At 43.2% G+C, this 10,006-nt stretch overlaps 1 long non-coding RNA gene across 2 annotated transcripts; it reads left to right on the top strand.

Annotated features, from left to right (window-relative positions):
* Positions 1-2,080: 2,080 nt before the first annotated feature.
* LOC140219522 (uncharacterized) lies at positions 2,081-9,888 on the top strand. 2 transcript variants are annotated; one of them, XR_011895856.1, is made up of 3 exons: positions 2,081-2,515; positions 3,652-3,742; positions 9,642-9,888. It is a non-coding gene; the product is annotated as an uncharacterized lncRNA (long non-coding RNA). The 2 variants fall into 2 exon arrangements; XR_011895857.1 differs by lacking the exon at positions 3,652-3,742.
* The last annotated feature ends 118 nt before the right edge of the window (positions 9,889-10,006 follow it).

The raw sequence follows: 10,006 nt of genomic DNA, 5'->3' as shown, positions 1-10,006 counted from the left end.
AGGGACGAAACACCAAATTGTTCATTTGGCACTGTAAATACGTATGTCTCTATTATAGTGTGCCTGTATATACACTTCGACGACGGCAATGATGCCACCGCTTGCAACAGTCGGCCAATTTAAAGAACGTGTCGCAGCGTTCGCTTTCCATGTGTACAATCTAACACGGCGAGTCTCTTTTTTCATGCGGAAGCAGCCTTCTGGATCTAAAAACATTGATATCGCGAGCGCAACAGAACAAACGGGCGGTAGTGCGCATGAGTTTAAAATCGTAGTCCGCAAAATATGGGCTATAAATAACGGCTGAAACACGTTACAGATGGGTGTCAATTTAAAGCGTGCAGTGCATTTAAAGCGTACTTTCAGCGAGAACTTCAGGCGGCGTGAAAAATGATGCCTAAGCATGCATAAATTACACAAAAAAATTATGTACGTCCCAGATGAGTTGAAAGTGGTCGCGAACAGCTACCTTACCTGTCTATGTGAATGACAGGTGCAGCCTCTGAGCTTCTATACGATCCCTATTCGGTATTGTATTGGGTACAAGAAAGAGTTATTACGCGGAAATATAAGGAACAGCTGGGGATAACCAAAAAAAGCTGAGATGTACCATTGAAGCTCCCATGCTACGCACACATCCAATTGACAGGAAGCCGCCATGGCACATTTTGACTACCGGAAATAGGTGGCGCTTACAGCCTTAGAATTAGAGTTGCATTAAAGAATGTTGAAACAGTTTTTCGTTTAAAATATTCTACGTGATGCTTACTTTCATTGCCAGTTTTTGTTTTCGTCCCTTGTCCAGAGAATCGCCAACAAAAAGAACAATTTACAAACTGTTTATTATCACGAATAGCAGCGAGAACCGAAATCGAAACCAGGGCGACGCGCTCGTTGCGGGTACAATTTTAATAACCTTGATCAATGCCTCGATGATAGTGCGCCGAAACCAGCACATGCGTACAAAGGCGATGGATGCTACATTCATGAGAACAATATCTCGACATCGGTCAATGCTGCATAACATAAGCTTGCAGCTGTAGTTTTCCCACATTTCTTACACATGGTACGCTTCGGTTCTTTTCGGATTTACTCTGCGACACATTTCAAACTGTGCCACTACGCACATGCCAACATTTCGTCACAATTTCTTCAAAGCGGCATTTAGTTCATCGAGTACACCGACAAAACATGCGTGGAAACGCTTTCGAGCACCTGTCTCAGCAATCCCCGCCGCCCTCCGCCCCCCCCCCCCCTTTTTTTTTTCTATACCGCCGCTAATTAATGCACGTATGAGTTAACCTCCACATACAAATCACTCGTGGCGTGTCCCTTATTCACTCCGAATTAAAAGTCGGTGCTGTAAACTTACGTACGTACAGTGCTATACATCGCGGCTATAGTCGCGTCGCAATCCCGTGTTTCTCTAGGTTGAACGCCCGTTCAATACCTATGCAGAATCCAACAATCGGTTTGCTCTGGCGCAGTTAGAAGACGATCGTCGTCGTGCTCTTTGCACACCACAAACGCGCCACGCACACACACACAACTAGATTGCGCAAAACGCGCTGTTCCACCTTGCATCGCTTCGTTCGTGGTCGTGCTGCTTGGGCACGCCAAAACGCGATGTTCCACCTTCGTTCGTGGTCGTGCTATTTGTGCATACACATTCGTCACACGCGCATCTAAATTGCTCTTTGCACACACCAAGCGCATCACACAAACACAACTTCAGTTGCCGTAAAACGCGCTGTTCCACCTTGTATCGCTTCGTTCGTGGTCGTGCTGCTTGCGTGCACGCACAATGAACTGCCTACCCTGCTACTCCGGCGAGTTGGCACAAACATTACTACCATAATACTACCGCGCACTATCTGCGCTATGGTACATTTCTATGGGCCCCCCGCGCGCGCGCATGGGGACTAGGGCGTTTCAGGAGCTAGGTGCGTTTTTTACACGACACCTAGGGACCTACGCTCCCCTAGGGCGAAAAGTTACCTAGATATATAGTTCCCGTTGGTGCCGCGGGGGCGGCGCTGCAGTCGACCGGCTGCACAGGCGAGCGAATGTAAATGCGCCGCCGGGTGCACATGTGTGTGTTCTCCGTGACAGTCTTGAAGTTGTGAGTAATTAGATTGTTTTTCGCTACGTTTAGGTTGCACCACCTCGTTGTTTTCGTGTACTTTTGTGCTCATCGACGCGAAGGGAGCATCCGGACTGAAGGCGACGCGATTATGCGTGAGAAAGAAAGGCAGTAGCGGCCTACGACATCGGTGTTTCTTTGTGACGGTGTGTTTACTATGCCTACGACGGCCGTCATTCGTGGCCAACGAGAAAACATCTTCCATTCGGCCTGACCAGTGATGAAGTGGACTTTTTTTTTCGGCGGAATCCATCGTCAACATCGTCCATCCACTACGTAAACGAAATGGCGTGCCCAGAGTATACATCGTGACAGCGCTCCGCCTTCAAACCGAGGGCCTTTTGCAAGGCGCATGGACGGCTCATATAAAAGGTACGTACGTGGTCACATTCAGCGTCGCGTTTTTATGGTGCGTCATTGTGGTAGTAATTTTCGCGTAATTTCTTTAAAGGACAGCACAAGGTGTGTTGGATGCGAGTGTAGTATGTGTACTTCAGGCGGAGCCTACGGGCACCGAACGTGAAAAAGAAATGAAAATATATCGGATGTTTCATTGTTCGTGTGTCCTCAACTAATTGTGACAGCACATTGAGTTGTAGAGAATTAAGTACTGCTACGCGTCAGTATACGGCGCAGGCAGGTAAATAATACTTTGGTTTGGCTAATTCATTCTGTTGCTAAAGATGGGCGCATACTTATACCGGTGTCACACGGCCACTTTCGATCACGATTGAGCCTATTCCGGATCGAAATTTTCGACCGCGATTGGCTCCCGTCCGCAGATTCAGCAAGGAAGCCAAACGTGACCAGAAATTAGATCCCAGTCAGGATCGATCGCGGCCAAAAGTGTGCAGCGGCCAAAAGTGTGCAGTGTGACAACCGTATTAAATGTCGCTTGTGTACTTGCACTCGTTTTGTTTTTATTTTTTGTTCCAGGTCACGTGGTAGGTAATGACGCAGGTAGCTTGCAATGCTTGTGCTTTCATCGCTAGAACTAATACAAAAGAACCACAACCATCCCGGCTATGTGGTTATCCTTCGTTTTCAGTTGTACTCGTTTGTTCTAGAAGCTTTCGTGCCGTTGCGGATGAACGCGTGGTTGCGCTATTTGTTTATGAATTTATCTTTGTGTAAATAAGTACATCGAGCCTAATCATTTTTTTCTCGACCTTGAACTCGTTTTTTTTGATTTCACGCACGCATGCTTATTACTACTACTATTTGTTTTCTTGTTGTACGACTGAACCCTGCCTAAGGCGTCCTGTCAGTGGTCGACAGTATTCCTGAAATGAACTGCACTGAACATCCTACGGCTATTCTACGTTTCACTACCTTATTCTAATGTCTAGTTATAAAGCGTATGGTTATTGTAACTATTCTTGGCTTGTATATATGTATGTATTAAGCTGGTAAATGCTTAATTGTGTTTGCAGGTTTGAGAGGTTCTTTTATTAAGTGGTCAATCTCGGGTGGCATTAATGGTGAGTTGTTTTCTTGTGCCCATGCAGTTAGTCAGCATGAAGCAATTGCATGGGAACCGGCCGATTGTCTTGGGCCTACACATTGTTCAAAAGACAGTGAAGGTGTCTGAGCCGACAGGTATACTTTTTTCATCACAATTGGCCTACATATTTTTTCCACTGGAGGATGAAGACCTCTCCCAGTGAGCTCCAATTACCTCTGTCTTGCGCTAGCTGATTCGAAGTGAAGCCTGCAAATTTCCCGACTTCATCATACAGTCTAATTCTCTACCGTCCTTGACTACCCTTCTCTTCCCTTGGCATCAGTTCTGTAACTCGAATGTGCCACCGGTTACCTGCCCTATGCATTACATGGTTGAAGAAGGCACCTGGGCTAGTTGGTGCTCATTGCAGACTTGAGACATCAATATCTAGCGTGAAAAAGACAACATAAAGAAGCACATAAGACAGAACTCGAGACTTCAACTGAAATTTTTGCTGCACAGAAACATGGGATGCACAGAATGTCGACTGTTGGAAACCACAGGAGCTATCGGAACAAATTGATGAACAGGTTAATTTCACATACGAACACTCTTGGTAAGAGCCAAGGACGGCTGCTCACACACCTGTTCCCCACTTTCTTTATGCAAAGTGGTTCGTATATTTCCCTATGAACCTGCTTCTGGAGCTGCCTGAGCGCACGATTGCTTTGAAACTGCTCGGTGCATGAGCATGTATGGCGATAATTGGCCAGGTGGCCACTAGCCACTAAGGCACTGAAAGCAGCCCTGTGTTCCCTCAAGTCAAGCAGGTCGGTGTTTAAAAGACTGCTTCGGGGAACCAAGATAGGGCAGCTGTCAGTGGCTGGTGGCCATCTGGCCAATCATTGCTGTAGGTGCTCATGCACTGAGCAGTTTCAAAGTGCTCATCTGCCCATGCGGCTCTAGAGGCAGGTCGACATGAAAATATTCGAAGCACTTTGCATCAAAAAGTGGGTGATAGGTGTGTAAGCACCCCTTCCCTGGCTCTCACCGAAAAGAGTGTTTGTATCTCGAAATGAACCTATCCATCAATTTGCTCCGATACCTCCTTTGTCAGACAGGGAAAGGGAGAGATGAATGTTGCTTCCATCCGTCGAGGTCACATCCCCTGGATCCTATGTTTCTGTGTAGCCAAAATTTCAGTTGAAGCCTAGAGCTCTGTCGTGTGTGCTTCTAGCTGTCATCCATTGTTTTTTTCGCGCTAGTTAACGATGTCTCAAGTCTGCACTACATGGCCTGACCAGCTCCCTTCTTTACTCGTTATGTCAGCTAGGATATCAGCACCTTCGTCTGCTTTCTGAACCACGCTGCTCTCTTCCTGTTTCTGCTGCCATCAGGATGGGAGTGGACATGACAAATGAAACTGAGTGTCATTTAGACAGAGGAGCAGTGAGACTTCCTGTGCTTTACCTTTTGTTGTTGTACATAAATGTTGAAATTGCACCAACACATCTTTTTCCACCTTGTGATTTTCCCATAGCTGTGACAAATGAATATATAGGCTTTAAGAAACTAGAAATGCAGTTTGCCTAAGAAAAACAATACTTTTGCACTTAAAGGTAATGTGTATGATGCTCTAATTCCTTTGATGCATGTGCCTTGAGAGGTGTTGATGTTGTTCTTCATTTCTTTCAGGAAGCTTTACTTGATGGGCATGACTTTTTATAAAGAAATAAGTTCTGAAGAAACCATAATACCTGACAGGCAGAATTGTCGAGGTTGAGAGCCAAGTTTCCTTTCATGACATTTTTTTCAGGCTGTACTAGTTGACCCATGATGTTCAACAGTGCGGACTTGTACAAAGGATGTCGAAAGTGGCGAGAAATGGAGACAAATGCTATCACCTCATTCTCCATCCTTTGTCGAGTTCACATTGTCGAACGTCATCGACCAATACCAACTAGCCCGTTCGCGTACCTGTACTAGTTGAGCCATTTCTACTATGGTACTGTAAACCGAACGTGATAAATTCAAGATTGGTGCCTTTTCTATCTTTCTACAAGTGTTTCATATAATAGTTTAAGGCATTATGGTTGATGTCATATTTTGACACCACCATAACCTCATAAAATATCTTCATGCATGCGAAAGGTGCCTCTTGTACAAGTTGCATGCTGGCCTGATATGGAGAACAAACCTGGCTGGAGGTAGATCACATGCTGTATTGTAAACAAGACGCACGATTGCATTTACTTGGCAGTTATCGCAATGTTTTCTGATATTTACCTGCAGGAACATTAGTTATCTCAGCTGCTAAGGGCACTGGTAAAGATATATCACTAGACACCGGGAGCAGAAAGAAAATCTGATTTTGCAGTACTATTGAAGTCATGCAACATTATGTCTAACCAAACTGGCAGGGATGCTAGCTGTTAAAAAGAAAGGGCTGATTTCAAGAAAATTTCGCATTCCTAAATGTGTAAGTGAAATGCTCTATGCTTAAAAGCTACAAAAGATTTCCAGGATAATCATGCTAGTTACACTGGCCATTTGCTAATTCAGTAAGGTTAACTGAAGCTTGTTTTAAAATTCACAGTGTCTTTATACAGGGTGATGATTTTAAGTTTTTTGGAATTTTTAAGTATAACCTGTTGCATATAGCATAATTCTAGTCCTTGAGCAGGAATATTCAAACAGGCAGACATATCTTGCACGAGAAATCGAAACACATGTTCAACTAATTAACGAAAATCTATTAATTAGCTTTTCAATTAATTACTTCATGGCACATATAAACAAAAAGAAAGTGGCTTAACCGAGGGGCCGATGTTTATTAATCTTATCCTAAGAAGCCAGCAAACACTAACACCAAGGACAACTTAGGGTAAATTACTTGTGATTAGTAAATGAAATAAAGAAATTATAAATTACTGAAAATGAAAGTGGATGAAAAAATAACTTGCCACAGGTGGGGAACGAACCCACGTCTTCGCATTACGCGTGCGATGCTTTACCAATTGAACTACAACAGGTGCCTTTTCCCCATCCACTTTCTTCGGTATTTATGTTTCCTAGTAGAACTCTAGGAGTGTTTGCCAGTGCCACCACATATATGAAGCACATATTGTAATTTACGAATCATAGCCAGTGAGATTACAAGATGCATCCACTCTGGAATTGATTTCCAGAATGACGCCAGTTTGGAGATATGTACCATCAAACTTGCCGTAAAAATGCACTGTTGTTCCACTTACTTTTTTAACAAAATGGGCTTTTATGCACTGATGCACAAAAGTAACTGGAACACCCTTGTGTAGTGTTCTTTATCAGGGAATTATTCCTAAACTGGTGTCATCCTGGAAGTTCAAGTGCACACGTCTTCCAAGCTCACTGGCTACAATTCGTAAATTGCAATATGTGCAGTAAAATAATTAGTGACAAAGTGAATAGTGAATTTTTTTTAATTAGTCGGACATGTGTTTCGATTTCTTATGCTAGTGATGTCCACCTCTTCAAATAATCTAGCTCAAGGACAAGAATTATGCCAACTGCCACAGGAAATTTTTAAAAATTCCATAAAACTTAAAAATGATCACCCTGTACAATGCCACTACAGTGCTAAACAGCCAGCAGCCTAATCATCACATTTAAGAATGCCGTAACAACACTGACAAGTGCACTAAAGCTTTCTGCGCTTCACAGATGAAAGATGTTGGCCATTAGAATGTTTGATCTTAGTGTAACTCACAATCATATAACCAGCAAGATCAAGAGAAAGCAGATGACAAACTTCATACATGAAAGGCTTTAACTGTGCTTTGATTAAAATAGCTAAACTTCTGTTAAGCATGATGCATTCACTGTGTTGTTCCAGTTCAAAGCATCTAAATGATCAGATGCTAAAAAGTTCTTGCTTGGAAGATCTTTAGTGAAAACCTCTGTAATAAAAATACCAGCAGGATTATGTGCTTGCTTAGTGGAGATGTCTAAGATGATGTTAAAAAGTGTAGGTATATAGGGCTTCTAGTAGAGATGCCAAATAGTTCTGAGAGAGGGGTTGTTACCAGCCACTGTGTAGGTCATAGATTAAGAAAAAAAATAAAGGTCAGCTTAGTGATGCTTAGTATAGTGATGCTTGCATTGTTTGTGATAGTGAGTATAGTGATGCTTGCATTGTTTGCCTGGGAAATCTGAAGAACAGCATCGTTTGTGTCTCTTGTTAAAGGAGCAAGCTTCTGTGAAAATGCTGATTTCTACTCCCATAAATAATGTATATTCCTGAGGAGGCAGGCAAAACAACAATGCCATGTGTTATACTAACCGATGAACGTAAGGTCATTGTTTAGGCACGTAAACCCTGCGAATTTGTTTTTGCTTTGTGGCCACCACCTCCTGTGAAATAATGGTTGGCATTTACACTATTGGTTTTGGGAACAAGGCATTAATGTCAAAGTACCTCTTGATGGTTACCCTGCAATGCATAGCGAAGCATATGGCTGCACCTTATTTTCAATATAACTTGCTTGTAGGGAAAAGTTGCAGTGAGATAATGTGGCTTCTCATTGTAAACTTATTGCATAAGAAAGGATTGATATATTTGTAAGCAATTTATTGGACTCAACACGAGCATCTTTATTTGTGCACATTCCAAATTGTAGTTTTGGGTCAGATGTCACACACAAAAACAAACTGCCCAGCGTTATTGCTGTAATATGAGGGCGGTTAAGGAAATAATGTCTCCAAACACACTACTTTGCCAGTAGTACTGCAAACATTTTGGCTCTTTATCATTAATGCACTGATGTTTATGCTATAGAATGTCACTTGCCCCATCTTCCTATCTCTTCGCATTCCAAAGTAATCGATCAATGCATGGCATCCAGTGATGATGTCCACTTGAAACAGCGGGCTGTAATTGAATTTCTCACTGCGGAAGGTTCTACGCCCTTCAACATTCATTGCCATCTGAAAGCAGTTTACGGGGATGCCTGTGTTGAAGTCAGCATTGTGCGGAGGTGGGCAAGGACTGTGAAACATCAAAATCCAGCCGCATCAAACGTCCAGGATCAGCACCGAACTGGACAGCCTGCAACGGCTTCTGATGAGGATCATCAACATCAGGCAGACGAGTTGAATGGGGCCAATCGCAGGATCAAGCAACACCAGTTTGCAAAAATACTCGCCATTTCCATTGGTTCAGTGAACCAGATAATTAAGAAACTCCTGGGTTACAAGAAGATTTTAACTTGTTGGCTATTCTTGAACTTTTTCATGTCAGTCTTCAGTTGCCGTGGCACCCAACAAACGCAAGTCTTCTTGTAACGCAGGTCTTTAATGATGTGGTTCACTGAGCCAATGGAAATGGCGAGTGTTGTTGCAATCTGGTGTTGCTTGATCCTGCGATTGCCCTGAGTCAACTTATCTGCCTGATGTTCATGACCCTCATCAGAAGTCATTGTGGGCCGTCTATTTCGGTGCTGATCCTGGAGATTTGATGCGGCAGGATTTTGGTCTTTCACAGTCCTTGCCCACCTCTGCACAGTGCTGACGTCAACACAGGCATCCCCGTAAACTGCAGTCAGATGGCGATGAATGTTGATATGCGCACAACCTTCCGCAGTCAGAAATTCAATTACAGCCTGCTGTTTCAACTGGACTTCACCACTGGATGCCATGAATTTCTCGATTACTCTGGAACGAGAAGAGATAGGATGGTGAGGCGACATTCGATAGCATAAACTTAAGCGCATCAATGATAAAGAGTTCAAAATGTTTGCAGTAATATTGGCGAAGTAGTGGGCTTGGAGGCAGTAATTTCTGAATTGCCGTCATATAATTGTGTAGCCTCTCTCTCCTACATTCATGATGTGGCAGAATAAATGCCTTATTCTTTCGAAATAACGATTTCTTGGAAGTAAGCACCATCTGTGCTTGTTTTCTTTATCCTGGTCTTCATGTGATCTTGAAATATTTAAGTGAATGATGCAGGGAAGCGCTGCTTGTCATGTTTCGTGTACTTTTCCTGACATTAAATTGCAACAAATCATTTTGCAGGTAGAAAACAAGCAGATGGCTACAGCGATCAATGAAGAAATGGCTTCATCTATGATGGCTCGCCTTAGGACATTGGAATGAAGCTACACAAAGGCATCACCAGCCTCGCCTGTGCCCTGGAACATTGGTTTGAATAAAACTGTTCTTCAGTGTAGAACGACCACAAGACTTGTCACCACATACAAGGCGTAGTGCAAGCTCTAAATATTGTACAGGTGGCTAGAATAAATGACCCTCCATGCAGTCACTCTTCCTGTATCTGTGGTAAATGGATTATTTCACGCAGAACACTCACACGTGATTATGTGTTTTCTTCAAAGTTGCTATGCCATGCATTTGGAAACACATTACCTATTGTATGCACA

The sequence above is a fragment of the Dermacentor andersoni genome, chromosome 7 (assembly GCF_023375885.2).
Source record: "Dermacentor andersoni chromosome 7, qqDerAnde1_hic_scaffold, whole genome shotgun sequence".
NCBI lineage: Eukaryota > Metazoa > Arthropoda > Arachnida > Ixodida > Ixodidae > Dermacentor > Dermacentor andersoni.
The sequence above is the reverse complement of the archived record's forward strand: the minus strand, read 5'-3'. Positions and strand labels throughout refer to the sequence as shown.